This window comes from Chiloscyllium punctatum, chromosome 7 (genome assembly GCF_047496795.1).
Source record: "Chiloscyllium punctatum isolate Juve2018m chromosome 7, sChiPun1.3, whole genome shotgun sequence".
Classification (NCBI taxonomy): domain Eukaryota; kingdom Metazoa; phylum Chordata; class Chondrichthyes; order Orectolobiformes; family Hemiscylliidae; genus Chiloscyllium; species Chiloscyllium punctatum.
The window spans coordinates 71,364,615-71,387,400 of NC_092745.1; the positions used below are offsets into that span (position 1 = coordinate 71,364,615).

Below are 22,786 nucleotides of genomic sequence, written 5' to 3' on the forward strand. Positions count from 1 at the left end.
CCACAGTAAAAACTGACATGAAATATTCATTTAGTATCTTGCCCATCTCCTGTGATTGAAAACAAAGGTGACCTTCTTGACCTTTAAGAGGCCCTACCCTCTCTAGATACCCTCTGACTCTTAATGTATTTGTAGAATCTCTTTGGATTACCCTTAACCATATCTGCCAATGCTATCTCATATCCCCTCTTTGCCTTCCTGATTTCTTTCTGTCAAATGCCCTTTTACTTGTAAACAGTCTACTCCAGTCAACTTTCGAAAGTTCTTGACTCATACCATTAAAATTTGCCTTACTCCAATTAAAACCTTTAACTTTTATGGAAGGGTTATCCTTTTCCATAAACATTTTGATACTAATAGAATTAGGTTCACTAGATTCAAAGTGTTCCCCGACTTTTACTTCAGTCACTTGCTGTGCCTTGTTGCCCAAACAAAGGTCTAGTTTTGCTCCTTCACTAGTAGGAGCATCCACATATTGAGAAAGAAAATTTTCCTGAACACATTTGACACATTCTTCACCATCCAAACTGTTAACTCTAGTCAATATTCATTTGAATACATATCAATTTCTTAACCAATTGTAAACATTTCAACTTTGTCAGTTAATGAGAAAGTCAAATTCATGAGCTGATCACTCTGAAAAACTTTCAGACAGGAGGCACAAACTTTCCTTTTCTCTATTTGCACCTGGGACATCAGTCCGGTTCCACCATACCTGTTTCTCCCTCTCATATTGTACTTTGGCAGGTCGGTTTGAACTGGTGTTTTAGATTTTTGCACACACTCTTCTCATTGGTAATGTACCAGTTTGGACAGCCAGTGAGAGCCCCAGACTGCCCACTTATAGGAGGTCCCAGCAAATCAAGTGCTATTCAGACTGGATATAAAGATTCCATCTGCTGGACCCAATAAGGATGAAAGACAACCTACAGTACTTTAAAGGCAATATATCCAATATGAACAAATAAAATGTAATTTGGCATGTCAAAATAAATTCAGATTAATAGCTTGTAAATCTTTTGAATTATTAAACTAAATTTTGCAACTTTCAGACAAGCCTTACATTCTGCCCAGCCCTCCAAGCAAATCAGTTTCACCAGATCTTTCCCTCGGGTAGGGGCTCAAAACTAGGGGGCATTTTTTTAAGATGAGAGGAGAAAGATTTAAAATGGATATGAGGGGCAATTTTTTTTTAAACACAAAGTGGTTTCATGTGTGAAATGAGCTGCCAGAGAAAATGGTGGATGCAGGTACAGTAACAACATTGGAAAATGTTCATGAAAAGGAATGGTTTGGAAGAATATGGGTCAAGTGCGGGCAGGTGGGACTAGTTTAGTTTGGAAACATGTTCAGCTTGGGCTGGTTGGACCAAAGTCGAAAGCGTGATGCTGGAAAAGCACAGCAGGTCAGGCAGCATCCAAGGAACAGGAGAATCAACGTTTCAGGCAAAAGCCCTTCATCAGGAATGAGGCTGTGAGCTGAGGGGATGCCTCATACCAGATGAAGGGTTTTTGCCTGAAACATCGGTTCACCTGCTCCTCGGATGCTGCCTGACCTGCTGTGCTTTTGCAGCACCACATTCTCAACTCTAAACTCCAGCATCTGCAGTCCTCACTTTTGCCTGGTTGGACCAAAGTCTGTTTCCTTGTAATATGACTCTATGACTCTACATCATCACAGCAATCTGAAACAATTACCCCAACTTCATAGCATCATGCATTTATTAAGTGAAAAAATTTGTTCAAAATGCCTTATTTTTGAGAGATATCCACTACACTGAGCAACAAAGTGACCACAAAATAGTAAACGATAATATATCAGCCTTCCCTAACCCGTGCAGCTTTCCCCCAAAAGATGTAGCAGTGTACAGCCAGAGACTTTGCATGCATTTCATTTCAAAAGCACATTTTAAAAGTCTGATAACAATACCTACTAAGATATCAGTAACTGTAGAATTAATTGGGAGTACCTATGAACTTTGGCTGTTTTTGGTTTGACTGACTTGTCACTTACCAACTTGACAAAATCAAAACTAATATCAAAAGGTGGTTGGCTAATCAAAGTACTCAAAATAGTCACTCTGTAGAATCACAGAATCCCTACAATGAGGAAGCAGGCCAGTTGGCCCATCAAGCCCACACTCATCCTCTGAAGAGTATTTCCGTACAAACCCAGCCCCTTCCTTATCCCTGTAACCCCATTAACTGGCTAATCCAACTAGTTTACATATCCCTGGACACTATGAGCAACACATTTTTCAGCTCTGATCTCGAGCATCTGCAGTCCTCACTTTCTCCTACTATGACCAATGGCCAATCCACCAAACCTGCACATCTTTGGATAGTGGGAGGAAACCAGAGTACCTGGCAGAAACCCATGCAGACACAGGGAGAATGTACAAACTCCACACAGATAGTCACTCGAGGCCGGAATTGAACCTGGGCCCCTAGTGTTGTGCAGCAGCAGAAGTAACCACTGAGCCACTGTATCGCTCTTGTACGACTCAAAAGCCAGCGCTCTGACTATCTTTGCAATCTTCTGATATCAATCTTCATTTTCCTTTAGATTACTTACAGTGTGGAAACAGGCCCTTCAGCCCAACAAATCCATTCCGATCCTCCGAACAGCAACCCACCCAGACCCATTCCCCTACATTTAGCCCTTCACCTAACACTACGGGCAATTTACCTTGGCCAATTCACCTAACCTGCACATTTTTTTTTCGACTGTGGGAGGAAACCAGAGCACCCGGAGGAAACCCACGCAGACACGGGGAGCATTCACAAACTCCACAAAGACAGTTGCCTGAGGCGGGAATTGAACCCGGGTCTCTGGCATTGTGAGGCAGCAGTGCTAACCACTGTGCCGCCCAGGAAGGAATGTGGAAACTCCACACAGATAGTCGCCTGAGGCTGGAATCAAACTGAGTCCCTAGTGTTGTGAGGCAGCAGAGGTAACCACTGAGCCACCGTGTCGCTCTTGTACTACTCAAAAGTCGGCGTTATGACTATTTTTCTAAAGTTGGGAACTTGAAAAAAAACACTTATCAAACCTAACCATATGCCTGACACAATCCACCCTAATGAAGATTCAAGATCTCAATTCACAGAACCTTACTTCACAAATGCATTCCTTCCTTCTAAAAAAACAATCATGCAGCATATGTACCCGTGTCTCTATGACTTTCCTTGCCTTCCTAACTTTCAGGCAATTTTATTTCCCTGACTCATCCCAGTAAACCAATGTAACCTATGTAGCACTAAATCATGTCAGCACTGAATCAGCAATTTAGTCCAACTATGCAATGTCAAAGTTTATGCTCCACAAAAGATTTCACTCACCCTATCCTTCAATTATTTTAGAAACAGACTCATTAAAGGCCAGCTGGTCCCAAGTTTTTGACTCCCAACATAACTCGTTTATCAATTCTATTCAGTCACACATGGGCAAAGGACAAATGCTCCATTCAGTGTTACATCTGGCTACAACAGCACCAGTGTGAACTGTTCACTCGCTGCTGCCAGGCTAGATGCTACTTTGCAGGACTCTGACCCATTGAAAATAATTCAAGGTGGTTTCATGAGCAACACTGCTGGAGGACGACAGAGCAAAGGAATTGTGGGAGCTGCATGGGGTAGAGACAGCGAAGTGGTTACACAATTGATGGATCAAATCAAAGTTCTGCAGTCCAATCACATCCATTTGTGAATGCTAGTGAACAAGTAAACAACTAATTGGAGCTAGCAACTCCGGTCTCTCAGATTAGGGTCTCCAGTACATCCAGTGCACGAGATTAGGCTGAAGCAATTGGAACTATCATCCAAAAGTGCCAAGTGGATGGTACATCTTGGCCTCCTCCTGACAACCCGAGCATTACAGATGACAGCCTTCCGCTATTGCTTCACCATCAATGGGCCAAAATCCACACTAAAGCTTGGGGCAGCTGCTGCAAAGACACAGTGGGGAAAGGCTCCCATCAAAGATCTTTCAGCCAAAGTATAATGCAGGTCCATTCAGATATTGGACTCTCCCAGTGCCTCAAATATATGTAAATAATAGCTTGCATAAGTAAGAAGTGCCTTGGGTTTGTTTGTTGGAACTGTTGGGAAAGTTAAACTCCAACATTTGTTTGCTTTCCATATGCAAAGACTGTACAGAACTGAACTACTTTAGTGACAATAAATGCATATAAAGATGTTTATGATTAAAATATATTTGTGAAATAAAAAGAATCCATGGGTCAAAATCCTGGAGCTCACCACCTAAGCATGTGAGTGTGCTTAGACCATCTGAACTACAGTGTTTCAAGAAGGCAGCTCCCCACTACTTTCTGAATGTAATTAGAGATCAGAGATCATAGAATCCTTACAGTGTGGAAACAGGCCCTTCGGCCCAACAAGTCCATTCCAATCCTCAAAGAGTATCCCACCCTAACTCATTTCCCCTACCTTACTACTCTACATTTACCCCTAACTAACACATCCCTGAACAAAAGCAAAGGCAATTTAGCATGACCAATTCACCTAACCTGCACATCTCTGGATTTATAAGGGTGGCGTACACCATTTGGTTTTGCACAGGATGTTGGCATCTTTCCTGGTTTAACTCTGCTGTATGAGGAAGTAGAACAGGAGAAGGTCAGTTTGCATGGAGAGATGAGACCAACAAGGGTGAATCTGTGGTGGGAGGGAGAGGTGTCGATGGGATGGGGTGCATGGGGGGGATGGAAGAGGCTTCCGGGGAGGACGTGCAAGAGTGCAGTGGGAAGGGCCTGATGACTTGGGTATAGTGGGTAGGTGGTGGGAACAGTCGGTGAAAATCAAGAAAATGAGAGTCCTAAAGGGCAGGGTCAGTCCTGTTAAATGTGTATCCACCTCAGAGTATTAACTGGCAAAGACTTTACAAGGTTTTAAGTTCACTACAACATTTCAATGATCCCTCCTGAAAATGTATGTAAACAAGCTCTTTTACAATATATAGAAGGGAGGCCAGCTGAGTTGGCAAGTTCAGCCATGTCCATACAGCACCGAGTGCACAACTGGACATGAGTATAATCATTCAATAAAGACTGTCGGAGAAAACATAACATTGCTGCTTGTACAAAAAAGAAAGTGTGTCCGACTCCCCTTAACCATCAATGTGTAGGTAACAAGTTATTGGCTTGGCTAGCAATACTCTCACTGCATGACGAAAAAGCAAAATATAGTAGATACTGGAGTAAGGAAAAGCAGCAGATGAATCTTTGTAACTAGCTAGCAATGTTGGCTGGTGGGGGGGAACCCTCTATTTTTGTTAGCAGGATGACGTGGAAAACATAGCAGCATCCAGTTCCCCTTTAAAAAAGATCATTGTAAAATGAGAATGTACTTAACAGTGACATTTAATACGCGTTTTCAATAAGTGTTTGCATTCACACCCTACATGGGTATCTTACTGCTAATTGAGAGTATATCGTGCAAATAGAATTAGGTTTACAAAGTGAAGTGCTGATTAAAACAGCCCTGTCACTATGCTTTTCGCTTTCCGGATAACTTTCACTCAATGCAAAGTTCCAGCCCCCACTTCTGCCCATTTCTCCCTCATTCCTCGTTGCACGGTTAACAATTGGGTGAACAAACTAATCATCTCCAAAAGGTATTTCGGTTGTTGGTTGTGGTACACACTCAGATGACCATTTCCCCCTACAGTATTTAGGTCTTTGAAAGTCTTCGCATTTTCCAATAGGAAAACTTGGCGAAGGCATTTCCCAGCAGCAGACTCGCTGCAGGTCACATGAAGGAAGGCAGTAATTCCTGTATGGAAGAGGCAGCCTGGCTGAAGGCACGGGCACGGTACCTATCCTTCCCCTTCTAGCAGGTCAATGAACCCAACGTACGTTTCAGCCACACAAAGGGAAGCCGTCACGTTCGGAAAGCGATTGCCTTAATTTCCCATTTCTTTTCTCCCCCTGAACGAGAGAAGCGTCCCTGCAAACTTTGATACAAAACTATGTATTTTCTGATTATATCAGACATTATGAACCTCACCATCTCCAACTTCCCCACTAACAAGCCAGTCTGAAGGTCTGTGTTACCTCTCACAGTGTCTGCTGCCACTGACTTTCTTCCCCTGTCCTCCGGTAAATCCTCCCGAGCGTTTTGAAAAAAAGAATGAAGTAGAGAAAACTCAGGCGGATATTACACAGCGAGGGGAAGGCGGTGTTTCCTTACAAAACGAGTAGTCGTGAAAGCCTTGCCCACACTGAGCCGCGATCAGCAGAGCTCAGTGTGTTGAGAAGCATTCAGCTTAACTTTCTTTGTTTTGGGCTGATGAAACCTTTCATTCCCGTACACACACGTCTGGGCAAAGTGTACATGAGTTTTCATACTGTATGAAATGGAATACGTTGGGGTTCTTTTTGGAATTCTTTTTGTGCTTTATAGACTTTCATGAACTTCCTGCAAGTTACTGCACTCTGCCTCGCTGATCAGGGCACGACCATCTCTCAGGACTAATTCGTACGTGAAACTCATGTATAATTCTGCATAATCCCACTCAAACCAAGAAATCAGATTCTGGTGCATACTTATTTCCATCTACGCTCTTACCCTGTTCCAAACTCTGATACATCCAAACATTACTAAATTCCATGGCTTACACCAGGAGCATCACTGGGTGTAGTTAACTGAAGAGAAGGACACATAAGGAATGTTGTCCAATTCTGTCAAAATATGAATAATATTGCATCTACAATTCAGACTAATGGAGATTTAGCTCAGAGGCAGGTATATTAAACAATGAATGTCTGAGATCTATCATGGATCTTGCTTATAGCCACTGTGACTGATGTTGAATTCATTGAAATGCTGTTTGCTTGTGAATCTTTGGAGTTCTCCGTTTTAAAGGTTGTAGATGCTCTATAATTAAAATAGCTAAGGCTTAATTAGGCAGGTTGTTGGTCTCCACAATTCAAGGAATAGAGAATGGGTGGGGAAGTGATGTTGAAGTCCATGATCAGTCCTGATCATATTGAATAATGGAGCAGACTTAGAGAGCAGGCACCATGTGCTTCTCATGGACCTGTCTATTGTGTAGTGGCCTATGCTTTGTTACAGAACTCAGAACCCATGCAAATATTAGAAATAAAAACAGAAATTGGTGGAGAAACTCAGCTGGTCTGGCAGCATCTGTGGAGAAACAGCTGAGTTAAGCTTTGGGTCCAGTGACCCTTCTTCTGAACTTTTTTTTTCGTGCAGATATGTCACAGCCTGCTGAATTCACTGTGTAGACATGCTCATAGACACAACATTCTCATCTGTTCTACATCCTTCCCTAATTCTTATGGTGATATGTTGATCTGCATGACCATTCTTCATTTGGGTTACTAGCAATGAATCCAATTCTCATTCTGCACTCATTTAATATCCATAGATTAACACCATACACACCAGTGGAAGGTTGCTGGATATCAACCTGAAATGGAAAAACACAATCATCTTACGTGAATGGTTATTGTTATTTTCAAACATTGGATTTCCAGCACATAATTAATACTTAAAACACTATGTGAGTGTATCATTAATGTTTTGGGGATCACTTTTCACAATTTAATCAATTTCTACTTCACAGACTGAAAGTCAATGATCATGCTGGCCAGCATCAAATTTGAACATACTGCTGGTTCAGGGATTTCAATGTGGCAAAAGGTACTGTGAATGTTTGGAGTGTGAAGATTCATTTCCAAGGAATGTAATTTTAGACTGTGGTGGAGAGAAAGTTTCTGAAATGTAATCAAATTAATTTGACAAAAAAAATCAATTGATGATGTGATAGTTGAGTAAAATATCTCCAGTTTTCTTAACTATCAAGAAAGTTCTAAGTTAATGCAAACTAATGTTGTAAATTTACATAAAGGCAACCACCATACGCCAATTTTCTCATGAAGGATGTGATCTTAATCATATCTTAATTGCATTTCCTCCATTACACGGTTGTGCTGTTTTATACTCTCACTGACTCTTGTAAGGCTGACAATTTTCAAAATTTGAGCCTCTAGTCTAGAAAAGTTTTGAAAATGTGCAATGAATTAGAATTTTAATGTTGTTGAGGTGAATGAGTGGGATTGCAGAATGCAAATGGCACAATTTGATAGTCAAGTAAGAGAAAGAGATTGAATATAGCCCTGTCTGCATCATGTAATGAAATAGCACTTAAAGTGACAGCTTTCACTTGCTGACCAAATGAGCTTGATTACTTCGGTGATAGGGTGGGTGCTCCTGATGCAAGGTCAGTGAGGACGGAGGAATATAAGAATAGCTTGGGTAAATGGCATTGAGATAGATAGTCAGTCATATTCTAGCTGAATGGCAGAGCAGTACTAAGGGGCTATCCGGGCGTTTCCTGATCCTATCTTCAATCTGAAAGATCCATCACACGCTCCCATAAACTGTTTCTGCATCTTAGCCAATTTTGTGTTTGCTCGACCACTCCTCTTTTAATCATGTAGATTTTCATTTTGCCAAGAAGTCTATTATGTGGTACTTTATCACGCATCTGTTTAAAGTGTATGTTGACAATATTGACCACATTATCTTTATCAATATTTTCCATTAGTTTATCAAAGAGCCCAATCAAGTTAGTCAAACACAATTTATCTTCTACAAATCCTTGATGTTTCACTGATTCACATATATTTTTCTAAGTGGCAACTAATTTTGTTCTAGATTATTGTGTCTAAGGGTTTCCCCAATACTGATGTTAAACTGACTGGCCTATTGTTATCTGATTTAACTCGCTACCCTTTCTGTCCTACAGTGCTGTAAAGAAGGGTATTTCAGCTTTTTAAGCCAGTGACCCTGAAGGAATAGCAATTCCCATGTCACAACAAGAAATAGAAGATAAATTTGTATCTTTGCTGCAGTTTCTTATAAAAGGAACATTCTGGTAGCTATAGGCAGGCTTGATTTAATGTCCTAGCCTAACTCCCTGCCAGATTAAACACCTCCACTACCAATTTTGCCATGGTGAGGGGAACAAGACAGAAACAGTGAATAATTCTTTCAAGGATCTTAATACAGTCATTGACTTATGAATGCAGTCATGGTTTGTACTAAGGTAATGGTTTTCCCTGTTTTCTCTAACACTAATTCTGCTTCCTTGATCATGCATTGCATTGCATTGCACTTGGGTTCAATGGTGGTTGGTGTGATGGGCAATGGAGTGGTAGCTGAGTGTCTCCTCCTGGTCTCCAACACACTGTTTCCTTTGGATACTATCAACATCACTGCTGAACAGTGTATAGTTAGTTGGATATAAGTATCACCATTATTCAAAATTGCTCCTTCCCCAGCATCCTCCCTTTCAGTTTTCCTATCTTTCGTACCCATTTATTCTTAATCTGTGTCCTCTAGTTCTCGTCACATGCACAAGTGGCAACATTTTCCAAGCAACCATCTTGTCAAGTTTGTTCAGGATCTTATGCATTTCAGTAAGATCACCACTCATTCTTCCAAGCTTCAGTGGATACAGAGCTCAACCTGTTCCATCTTTCTTCATAAGATAACCCTTCCATTGCAAGAGTCAGATGATGTAACCTTCTCTGAACTACTTCAAATGCAATTATATCCTTCCTTAAGTAAGGAAACCAAAACTGTACACATTATTATAGATTTGGCCTCACAAACATCCTGTATAGCTGTAGCAAAGCTTCTCTTGCAGTAATTAGCAATATTGCCTTTGCCTTCTGAATCATTTGCTGCACCTGTGATTCATGTACCAGAACACCCACATCCCCCTTTGCTGCAGAGTTCTGCAGTCTCTCTCCATTTAATTTACATTCTGCTTTTCTATTCTTAGCAAGGTTACATTTTCCTATAGCTGCCAAGTGTTTGCCCACTCACTTGACATATTAATATCCCTCTTAGACCCTACATGCTTTCTGGAAAACTTACTTTCCGACCTGTGTTTGAATCCTTTGCAAATTTAGCTGGCATACATTAAATTCTTCCATTCAATTCATTGATGTAGATTGCAAATAGCTGAGGGTGCAGAAGTGATCCCTCTGGAATTTCACTGGTCATAATCTGCCAAGCCAAAATGCCCTTTTTATCCTTGTTCTCTGCTTCCTTATAAATGCCCAATTCTCTTCCCATGTTAATATGATCTCCCTTCTGCAAATAAACTCTTATTTTGCATCATAACCTTTAATGAGGTACCTTATTGAACGTCTTTTGGAAATCTATGTACACCACATTTATAGGTTTGCTTTTATGTATGTTGGACTTAGTGGCTTTGTTTTTTCTGGATGTTAGGACCCATAACGGAGGCAGAGAATGAGTGATCTGAATGTATCCTTTTCTTTTGGCTGTTTCTTTTATTTCTATTTCTGTTTTTAATCCTCTCTTTTGTACATTAAGATGGTGCTGGAAAATGGTGACTTTGTATATTTTTCACTTCATTCCTGTACTCAAGTACACGTGACAATAAAAATCAAAACCTGAATCTTATTACTTTTTTCAATAATGGCAAAACATCAGTCAAACATGATTTTCCTTTACAAAACCATGTAGACTCTGCCTGATCAGATTATCATGTTATAAATGTTCCACTGCATCCTCTTTAATAATGGATTCTAGCCTTTTCCCTACAACAGATGTTACATTATCCCTGTGTAGCTTACTGCTTTCTGTCTTGCTCCTTTTTTGAATAGAGGTTATGCATTAGCTATTACCTAGCTAATGTTTTATCGTAACTGCAGATGCTTTGCCTGCTCAGAACAATTAAATTCCAATGGTAGAAATGTTTGTTTTACATTTACTAACTTCAGCATCCCTGCAGAGGAATTTGTGAATTTTTCTTTCAATGTGATTCATTTCACAAGAGCCATAATATCGACCATCCACTGGAATACCTGTCTTCTAGTCACACAAAATCAGAATTATGGAAATGTAATAGAATTGTAGAAATTAGGTTATCCTGAATCCCAATAAATTAAACAATTTCATCAAGACTGGCCATCATGACTCTTGAAACAAACAAAAGGTAATGTTCTGATTAGGGAGAATCCAATTGGGGTTCGAGAGGGGTGCTGGCCTGGTTAGGATATTTATCAAATATTAACTTAAAATATTGGCATTGAGAAATGTTCAAATTCACAGAAGATAGAGGACAAAAGTTTTTAAAATGGCAGAGTTAGGCTTCCTAGCAGGAGTCAGGATGTAGGGAAGAAAATAAATCAGGAGATAGAAAAGGCACTGTTACAATAAAGGGCTACTCTCCGAAAGCTTGTGATTTCAAATAAATCTGTTGGACTATAATCTGGTGACTTCTGACTTTGGACTAATCATGGGAACTTCATGCAGGGTAACTTAGAAAATCCAGTTGGTAATGATCTCGCAAGAAAAAGAGTTTGTAGGATGTCGAGAAGATGGTTTTTGCTTTGGAGCAGCTTGTGGTCAGAACCTGCTAGGGACCAGGAAATTTGGATTTGCTGGTTAATGAGGCAGATTTGATTATGGGGCTTAGAGTGAAGGAACCCCAAGGGGACAGTGATCATAACCTGATAGAATTCACATTGCAGTTTGAGAGGGAGAAACTGGAATCAGGTGTAATGGTATTACAATCAAGTAAAGGTAACTACAAAGACATGAGCAAGAAGTTGGCCAGAGCTGTTTGGAAGAGGGGACCGAGCAGGGAAGACAGTGGAGCAGCAATGGCAGAAGTTTCTGGGGGTAATTCAGGAGATACAGCAGGAGTTCATCCCAAGGAAGAAGAAACATACTAAGGGGAAGAAAAGGCAATCATGGTGGACAAGGAAAGTTAGGGACAGTAGAAAGCAAAAGAAAAAGCCTCTAATGTGGTGAAGGTCAGTGGGAAGCCTTTAATGACCAACAGAAGATAGCTAAAAAGGTGATAAGGGGGGAGGAGATAAAATATGAGGTTAAGCTAGCCAGAAGCATAAAAGACATTTGCAACAATTCTTTCCCTTTTATGTTGATATCCAAATGGTAGGAGAGGCATGAGTAGCCGTTGGACTGCTGGAAAATGAGAATGCAGAAGTAGTAATGAGGAACAGAAAAATGGCAGAGGAACTGAATAGGTACTTTGCATTAGTTTTAAGATACTAGCAACACACCAGAACTTCAAGAGTCAGGGCAGAGGTGAGTGCTGTGGCTGTGACTAAGAAGAAATCATTAGGGAAGCTGAAAGGTCTGAAGGTAGATAAGTCACATGGATCAGATAGACTAATCCCCAGAGTTCTTAAGGAGGTAGCTGAGGATATTGTAGAGGCATTGGTCGTGATCTTTCAGGAATCTCTGGAGTCAGGGAGGGTCCCAGAGAATTGAAAAATGGGTAATCTCGCACCCCTGTTTAAAAAGGGAGGAAGGCAGAAGACAAGAAACTATATGCCAGTGAGCCTGACCTCAGTTGTTGGTAAGATTTTAGTCCATTATTAAGATTGAGGCTGCAGAGTACTTGGAAGTGCATGGCAAACTAAGGCTGAGTCAGCACGGCTTCATCAAGGGGAAAGTCATGCCTGACAGGTCCATTAGAATTGAGTGGTAATGAGCATGTTCACCAAAGGAAAACCAGTGGAATTGATCTATTTGGATTTCCAGAAGGCCTTTGGCAACATGCTGCACAGGAGGCTGCTAAACAAGATAAGATCCCATGGTGTTAGGAGCAAATTACTGGCATGGATAGAGGATTGGCTGACTGGCAGAAGGCAGAGAGTGGGGATAAAAGGGTCATTTACAGGATGGCAGCTGGTAGCTCTGCAGGTGTCAGTGTTGTTACATTGTACATTAGCCATCTGGACAAAGGAACTGAGGGCATTCTTGCCACATATACTGATGAGACACTGATAGATGGACGGGTAGGTAGCGTTGATGATTGGGGAGGTGCAGAAGGTCTTGGACAAGCTCGGAGAGTGGGAAAAGAATTGGCAGATGCAATACAATATGGGAAAGAGTGAGGTTATGCACTTTGGTAGGAGGAATATGGGCATATACTATTTTCTAAATGGGGGAAGGCTTCAGAAATCTGAAGAACAAAAGGACTTGGTAGCTCTGGTTCAGGATTCTCTTAGGGTAAATATGTAGTTTCAGGAGGCTCTTACAAAGGCAAATGCAATGTTACCATTCATTTCAAGAGAGGTAGAATACAAGAGCAGAAATGTACTGCTGAGGCTGTATAGGGCTCTAGTGAGACCACATTTGGAATATTATGAGCAGTTTTGGGCTCTGTATCTAAGGCAGGCTGTGCTGACTTGGAGGGAGTCCAGAGGACATTTACAAGAATGATCCAAGGTATGAAGGGCTTGTCTTATGAGGAACAGTTGAAGATTCTGGGTATGTATTCGATGGAGTTTAGAAGGATGGGGGGTGGATCTGTTTAAAATTTGTAGAATACTGAGAGGTCTGTTTAGAGTGAACACGGAGAAGATACCTCCACCTAGTAGGAGAGGCTAGGACCCAAGGCCGTAGCCTCAATGAAGCATCCACCCTTTAAAACTGAGATGAGGAAGAATTTCTTCAGCCAGCTGGTGCTGAATGTATCATTGCGGCAGAACAGTGTGCCAGCCAAGTCATTCAATGTATTTAGGACAGCGATGCCGTCTTGATTAGTGAGGGGATTAAGGGTTATGAGGAAAAGGCAGGAAAATTGGGTTTGAGAAACATATCAGCCATGATTAAATGATGGAGCAGATTTGATGGGCCAAGTCGTCTAATTCTGCTCCTATGTCTTCTGACAGCAACACAAACCCTTCCACCACTGCAACCAAACCCTCAGCATAGGTGTAGGGTTGAAGTGTGACCTATAGAAATACAAAATGACCTGCAGTAGTGGGTAGCAAGCAAAGTGGCAGCTGCAGTCACAATGGAAGTCATGGACTTGAACCTGTTCTGTTTTGGAGTCATACCCAGCATAAAGGAAGATGGTTGCAATTATTGAAGGTCAGTCATCTCAGCTCCAGGACATCTTTGCAGGAGAGCCTCAGGGTAGTGTCCTAGGCCCATCTTCAGCTGTCCGTGGATGATAGTCAGTTGCAAAATGAAGCTGAAAGCAGCATCATGATCACCCAACTACCCTCCATATGGTTTTCACTGGAGCAGCTGTTTTTTTTTATTTATAAAGGATGTTTAAATAAAATCTGCTTCTTGTGTTATGTCCATTTCAGTGTCATATCAAATTCTTCAGTCATCAGAAGACAATGACAGCAGGAGAAGTTTATGCTGCACGTGCTGTATGTACAGCACTAGTTCAGGAACACTGATGGTTCGCCCAGGTCTATAAAATGAAATGTTGAGAAAGACTCCAGCTGCTGGGGCGCACCCTGTGGATTTTATTGGTAAATCATGACAAAAATGTTATTAATAATGTTTTCCAATTAATACATGCAACTAAAACTAAAGGGGGATTTTATAGCCTTTGCTTGTTGTTTGACCAGATTCTTAGTGATACTATGTTTAACATCATGAATATTATGTAGAAAAAAAATTTAACTGTTTGAAAATATTTCTTAACTTAGTACTTCAAGTCAAGTGCCACTATCTAATGACAAGTTATTATGTTGTGTGGCATTTTCACCAGAGTAAATTGTATAGACTTTAAGGATATAGCAACTCAAGCTTGGACATCCATGAAACACTGTAGGCATAGGCAGCATTCGAATTCTACTCCAGCACAATCTGCAACCTCATGGCCTGGCATATCCCTTACTCTGCCATTATCATCAAGTCAGGGAATCAACCCTTGTGCAATGGATTGCATGAGGGCATGGCAGGAGCAGCATTTGGCATACGTAAAAGTTAGGTGTCAACCTGATGAAGCTACAACACAAGACTACTTGTGTATTAAACAGCATTCGCTGAAAGTGATAGATAGAGCTAAGTGATTCCATAACAAACAGATCAAACTAGGTTTGACATTCCTCCTACATCCAGTCTTGAATGGTGATGGAGGATTTAAATAGCTCATCAGAGGAGGAGGCTTCACAAATATCTCCAACACTCAATGGGGGAGCTCAGTACATGGTGCAAAAATAAAAGACTAACATACTTGCAACAATTTTCAGTCAGAAGTGTCAAATATATGATCAATCTTGGCTTCCTTTTGCGGTCCTCAACCTCACAGCCATCAGTCTTAAACCAATTTTGATTCATTCCATGCAACATCAAGAAACTGCTGGAGGCACTGGATACAGTAAAGGCTATGAACCCTGACAACATTCCAGCAATTATTCTGAAGACGTGTGCTGTAGAACATGTCATTCCCCTAGCGAAACTATTTCAGTACAACCACACACACTGGCATTTCCTCAACAGTGTGGAGAATTACCAGGTAGATCCTGTTTACAAAAGCAAGACAAATCCAACTTAGCCAATTACCATTTAGTCTGCTCTCCATCAGTAAAGTGATGGATTAACCACACTGAACAGATGCTTCTCCCTAGCCCTAATGCCCACTTCGGGACACTCATCTCTTGACCTCATCATAACCTTAGTTCAAGTGAGGATAAAAGTGAAGTGAGAGTGACTGCCCATCATACGAAAGTCACATTTAATTGAATGTGACATTAAGGAGTCCCAGCAAAAGCAGATTTTCTAGAATCAATTGTGAAACTCTCTTCTGTTTTGGAGTCATACCCAGCATAAAGGAAGATGGTTGCAATTATTGAAGGTCAGTCATCTCAGCTCCAGGACATGCCTGCAGGAGAGCCTCAGGGTAGTGTCCTAGGCCCATCTTCAGCTGCTTCATCGAATACCTACCCTCCATCATAAGATCAGAAGTGGGGATGCTTATCTATGATACCACAATGTTCAACCTGGATGAGTGCAGTTCCTACAGTAGTGAAAAATCATCAAGGACAAAGCAGTCTGAAAGGCATTATATCTACAAATGTTCACTCTTTCTGCCACCAACACTTAAAAGCAGCAGTGTATACCGTCTACAAGATGTACTGCGGAAATTCACCATGGCTCCTTCAACAGCACATTTCAAACCCATGACCACTTCCATCTACAAAGATAGGAGACGCATTGAAACATCGCCACTTGCAAGTTCCCCTCCAAACCACTCACCATCCTGATTTGGAAATGTATCGCAGTTCCTTCATTGTCACTGGGTTAAAACCCTGGAATTTCCTCCTTAAGTGCATTGTAAGTCAAACTACAGCACATGGACTATCATGTTTAAGAAGGCAGTTCACCACCATCTTCTCAAGGACAATTGGGGATGTGCAATAAATGCTGGTCCAACAAGCATCACTCACATCTTCAATAGCCCTGCTGTGTCTTTTAAAGTATTGATTATAACAGCTAACCTTTATATTGTGGTTTGGTCTTTTCCTGTTACAGTTATTTTTCACTGTCGTTCAATGTCTCACCTTTAGTTAGTATTATGAATTAGGCCAGGGCACTCAAAACATTCTTAAGCATGCAGCCCCAGAACATAACTTTGCAATTTGTTTCAGTAAGTGTACAGTGAAAATTACCCGGATTAAGTGAGCTAGGTTGACTACTGGATTTTAAAACAGACAAACATTTATTCACAACATTACACAATGAAGCACAAAGAACAGAATAAAGAACCACTACAACATTCAACCTATCCAACTAGACTTAATTATACTGTCACAGCAGTCCCAGGAAGTAAACTCCCTTAAACAAACGAGTATAAATGGAACATATGTTTACAGGTTGAGGTTGAAGGGCAGAAAGAGAGGGAGAGTTTCCACACAGCTCCCTGATGAACTTCTCACGAGTTCAAGACTGAACTAAAACTGCTCAGCTCAGCTCAGCTAGTGAGTTGACCACTCCCCCTTCTTTATACAGGACACTTTTAAAACATGCCCACTTTGGCCTGAAGTCTCATCTGTTTACATATAAACAAAAAGGCCTCTCAAAATCCTTTTCATCTCTTTATCAAATCAGACTGATCGGTGCCTGGCCCGGTTTATTGCCTCTTTGGAGAATATCAAGGACAGAGTCTCCTTGAGCCAAGGAGCAGCTTTTAGAAACAAAAGGGACTAGCTTTGAGATATTAGCCTGCATTGACTAATCCATTAAATTCTATGACTCTAAGACCATTGTTCTGAACATTTTATTTCTTCCATTTTAATATTTATTTCTAAATTTGCAATGCTAGACTTTTTATTTTTCTATTTTCATAGAGTCATAGAGTCATAGAGATGTACAGCATGGAAACAGAACATTCGGTCCAACCCATCCATGCCGGCCAGATGTCCCAACCCAATCTAGTCTCACCTGCCCGCACCCGGCACATATCCCTCCAAACCCTTCCTATTCATATACCCATCCAAATGCCTCTTAAATATTGCAATTGTACCAGCCTCCACCACTTCCTCTGGCAGCTCATTCCATACACGTACTACCCTCTGCGTGAAAAGGTTGCCCCTTAGGTCTCTTTTATATCTTTCCCCTCTCACCCTCACCCTCTAGTCTGGACTCCCCCACCCCAGAGAAAAGACTTGGTCTATTTATCCTATCCATGCCCCTCATGATTTTATAAACCTCTATAAAGTCTCCCCTCAGCCTCAAATGCTCCAGGGAAAATAGCCCCAGCCTCTTCCGCCTCTCCTTATTGCTCAACTCCTCCAACCCTGGCAACATCCTTGTAAATCTTTTCTGAACCCTTTCAAGTTTCACAACATCTTTCCGATAGGAAGGAGACCAGAATTGCATGCAATATTCCAACAGTGGCCTAACCAATGACCTGTACAGCTGCAAAATGACCTCCCAACCCCTGTACTCAATACTCTGACAAATAAACAAAAGCATACCAAACGCCTTCTTCACTATCCTATCTACCTGTGACTCCACTTTCAAGGAGCTATGAACCTGCACTCCAAGGTCTCTTTGTTCAGCAACACTCCCTAGGACCTTAACATTAAGTGAATAAGTCCTGCTAAAATTTGTTTTCCCAAAATGCAGCACCTCGCATTTATCTGAATTAAACTCCATCTGCCACTTCTCAGCCCATTGGCCCATCTGATCAAGATCCTGTTCTAATCGGAGGTAACCCTCTTCACTGTCCACTACACCTCCAATTTTGGTGTCAACTGCAAACTTACTAACCATACCTTTTCTGCTCACATCCAAATTTACTTAAGAATATACATTCCCAAACAAAATATTCTAAATTTTCAGCACAAGTTCAGTATTTTCATAGGTGCTGTCTTTCAGATGAGATGTTAAGTCAAGTTCCATTCTGCCCAAATAAAAGTAAAGATGGTGGTATCTACATCTCAGTTTTGAAGGGAATTCTTGCCTGTGTCCTGGTCAGTATTTACCTCAATCAATTCCACCAGCATAGATTATCTAATCATTACCGCCTTGTTATTCATAAGCATTTATGGTGCGTGCTCGGTAATGTAAGAGCAGTAAAAGACAATGGTGACTTCATTTCAAAAGTGCTTAACAGTGCAAGAACTTTAACTGAAAAAGCTGTACCCAGAGATCTTTGTATCTAAGATGGTGCTATAACTTGTACATTTTTCACTGTACTCATTTGAGTACAAATGACATTAAAGCTAATTCTAATTCAAAACTAATGATTCTGAACTTGTGATCTCTAACGGTGACACACTTAGAATATTATGTGAGGCTTTGAGCCTTGCTTTCCAAATGGTCTTGATATAGTCAATGCAGTTAAGGGAATTGTACATGATACGGGGAGCTGAGGCTGCACACTGTAGGAAACAGCTTGGACTTGAAATATCGACAGAAATTTGACATTTGTACATCTTTGTTTTCCCACCTGTCACCTCCTATGCTAACTGGAGGTCACTCCATCAAAGTACTGCAAGGTATTGCTCTCCCCTTGGAAAATTTCGAAGTAGAAAGGACATTGAAAGCAACTGATCTGAATGTCAGCCTGTGAGTGTGGGGTTGGCATTAAGTGGGTTACTCATTGCAGATGAGAGAGGAAGGCTAACCCTGACCACCCTTTTGGCAATGTGCCCGTCTGGCTAATAGTGTATTTCCATGAGAGGGATTTTGTCAGGAAAACAACTGTGAACTCAATCTGCTGAAAGTACAATTCTGCAAGGGGTTGTCTTAATGGATTTGAAGGGAAGGAGACAATGCCATCTAAATGCTGGTATGAAATAAAACAGAACATGCTGGAAAAACCCACCTGGCCTGGCAATGTCTGTGCAGAAAGAACCAGCAGGGTGAGTTTTCCCTGCCCTGAACGACACGGGTGAATTGATTGGGAACGTATAGTGAGATCTGAAAAATCAACAGCAAGGGAAAAGATGTCTGATTTTCCACTCCAGGTTTGAACGACAAGACAAGAATCTCACCGCTGAATGCTGTGAGACAGTTTCCACGCATTAACATCTCTTTCTTACCTATTCACACCTCATTTATCTGTGGTTTACTATTCTCCAACATGAAAGAAAGTAACTAGATTGCACCAATTCCCCACATGAAAGTCAAAGCGTGCATCTGGTGACTCCAGCTCTCTCTGCCTCCACCTTGGCCAATCTTCCCCAAACGCTTCGGCAGTGCCTGAACGTATTTGCCACCAGCTGTGTAGGTTAGCATCTGACATGCACCAGCTTCATTGCATCATCATGTCGCATCTCTTACTCCCTTTTCGAATACAGTTATTCACTTCAAAGCTGTACTTTGGACTGCACTGTCACCCTGCATGATAATGCTGCCACCATTCCACTTGGCACGCAGGGACATGTATCAATGCCATGGATTGGAGAGAGATCTCTTCATGTTCCCTCACTCTGCACCTACTTGGATGTTCCCAGGAATTTGCCTTACCTTGCCTTTTTAAGCTTTGCTGCAACATTCAGAATTTACAGGCTCACCTTGAGTCTGCCTTGGCTTGCCTGTTAAAGCCAGGCAGCTGGACCTGGGTGCCAACAGTGATCAGTCAATGGGCTGGACATGTTACCTTATGCAGCTGTGCAATGTTAATCTCACACCTCCAGCATGTGCCAACAGCTTAATGCAGCAAATTCATTGACTGTGCTTTCACCAGATGGCCATGTCTGAAAGTGTCAGGTGAGTCTAAAGGTACAATTGTCAATCAGGGCATAGCAGCACAGTAAATCAAAGGCATCATCTGATATCAGCAGTGGATTGGCTGTGGCTAGACAGCAATCAAAGTTAGGTCTTCCGTATCACTAATGTCCGAGATGTGGACTATCATCAGCCCTGCACAAGATATTATGCTACTCTGGGCGCTGGGGAAAGTGTAGCACCCCTTTAGACAGTGACTTCAAACAGAGTATGGCTTGCAGGACAGCTAACCTGTGTGGCTTCATTTTTGAATCTGCAGTTACTTTGACAGTCGATCATGATGTCATGCAAAAATATACTTACTAATGTGAGCTTGTATTTGCTATGAAATGTCAACATGCTGCCTTGGTGTCTTCAGAAACTTCTCTTTTTCATTCCCCTCCCACTATGTGTATTGTGAAGGGCTGTTACCGGCTAATAGAGATTGATGTGGTGCACAGCTGGGTTTTAAATGTGGTACTAGCCGCAGGAATTCTGGAAAATCCCAGTAGTGGCAAGTACCTATACCTCTGGTCAATGCAAGACAGTTTGATAGGGACATGGTACATATATAATGAGGTAAGCAGCAGTGGATTATGTGAGATAATCCATTGGGGCTCATGGAGAGAAACCATGAAACTGCCCAGAGTTGACACACTGTGAATTTTTGGGTAAAATTAAGCCTTAAGTTAAAGTTTTGAATCCAATGTGACTGTTCTTCGGAGCCCTTTGAAATTATCCTTTACATTGAAAAGCTTTCCCCCCTAAAGAATAATCTGTGGAGAATTGTAAGTGACATTTTAAGGTCATTTGTTTCCAACAGACCACCATGTTAAACCTTATCCAACCAATTTGCCATGTTTCCATCAGAAAGGAACTCAGCACAACTAGTTTGTCAGGCAGGTTTGTTTCTGGAAGGCTTGTTATGGTGTAGTCCATGATCTGTGCGCAGTACAGAGGCATATGGCACTTGGCTATGGATTGTTTTTTCAAGTAACAGCTGTGGCATAGGGCACTGCACCAGGATGTCATCTTGTTTACTTGATCCGTTTCAGAATTGGCAGGCCTGCTATCATTCTGGCATCTTCTGTTTTTATTTCACACCTCATACCATTTTTATGCTTTGCACTATTCACCAGTTGTTTCCTTTCATTGCCTCACTGAGGTGATCTTTTAGAAAAGACTTTGTCTTTCTCTCTCAAAAGCTGCCTAACCTGCTGGGTAGTTCTAGTCTTTTCTATCTTTGATTTCAAGCGTTTGATTTTTTGTTGTTATTTGACAAGCTTTTACAACATTCAGTAAAAGAGAGATGAAAGATCTCTTGATACAATGCCTTTCATGACCTCAGGAATTCCTTAAGTAGCTTACTATCAAATAAGTCATTAATATTGCAATGTAGTGTGCAGGTATTCACACCCGAAAATATCCTTCTAATAACTAAGTTGTCTGTTGTCTCTTGGCCTCCAAACCTCCCATTCCCCACCCAACAAAGGGACTTGCTTACCTTTCACTTTCCAATCCTGAAGATAGATATGTGATCAAAGTTTGTACAAGTATGTCTTTTCTATTTACTTTTGTTGGGCACTTCAAGTTTTAATTTTCTTTTGACTTATTTTGACAGAGGAACATTGTGAATAAACATGAAGTTGAACTGTCGTCTGATAGATAGAAATCAGCATTGGGATGATTACAAGACCAGAAACATCCTCAAAGAGTGGGGTACTGGAAAAGCCCAGCCTGTCGGGCAGCATCTGAGGAGCAGGAGAATCAACGTTTCAGTCATAGGGCCTTCGTAAGGAAAGGGATTTCCTGATGAAAGATTTACGCCTGAAATGTCGATTTTCCTACTCCTCAGACGCTGCCTGACTGGCTGTGCTTTTCCAGCATCACGCTCTTCAACTCTGATCTCCAGGATCTGCAGCCCTCACTCTCTCCCAGAAATATCCCCATCTCAGCACAAGGATCCCAGAATAAAGGGATACCTTTCTGGGTGTGAATAGCATCAAGGCAAGGCAGCCCAGAGAATATTCAAAGAAACTAATGAAAACAGGCCAGGTTTCAAACAAACATGCTGACAATTTAAAAACCTTGATTTAGGTTTCTGGCTTGAAAAGATACATCTTCTGATTCTTGGTCATGACTGTTAAAAATCACCCATAACAGCATTGTGTCTGTTTTGGCAGCTTGTGGTCAGAGTGTAAATGACTGCTGGGAAAGTAAAATAGAGGAATGAAAATGTGAGAACAGCTTGTTATTCATTCCCTTGCTTCAGAGCAGTTGATGCACAAACATATAATTCAGAACTAATGTTGCAATATTTGTAAAGCTGATGCAGAGTATGTACTGTTCTGTATAGAACACTCCCAGCAACTAAGCTTAAACAGGACTTAAGCACAGGTTGTTAAAAGTCAAAGAATACTGCAGGTGTTAACTCCTAACCTATCAGAATAAAGCACATTCTGCTTGGCCAGCTTCAGTGATGCTGCTTGCAGTAAAATGAAGAGTTAAATGATAAGAATCTGAGCCACAATGACAGGTCTACCACTTCAAACAAATTAAAGAGAGGCTTAAAAGTTCACTGCCTTTCAAAAAAAAAGGGCTGTTGCTTAAAAAGGAGTGTTTGCCAGGAATAGAATTGTGGAATAAATAATGCTCATCAAAAAGAAACTCACTCTAAAGATAGCATAGGAGTTCTTCAAATTAATTATTTGTTTGAACCAAAGTCCCCAAACAATTGGGACTTAAGAGGTCGTCATACATTAAAA

General features: G+C 41.2%; 1 protein-coding gene across 3 annotated transcripts in view; it reads right to left on the bottom strand.

Annotated features, from left to right (window-relative positions):
- The window catches only part of LOC140479789 (cytosolic phospholipase A2-like), a 141,234-nt gene extending 135,029 nt beyond the window's left edge, over positions 1–6,205 (bottom strand). For 2 of the 3 annotated variants that reach the window (XM_072573956.1, XM_072573955.1), the window contains exon 1: positions 6,027–6,044. The gene's annotated coding sequence lies outside the window, so the exon portion shown is untranslated. Of the gene's footprint in view, positions 1–6,026; positions 6,045–6,073 lie in introns of those variants that run through there. The other variant, XM_072573954.1, reaches the window with a different exon arrangement.
- Positions 6,206–22,786: the final 16,581 nt, after the last annotated feature.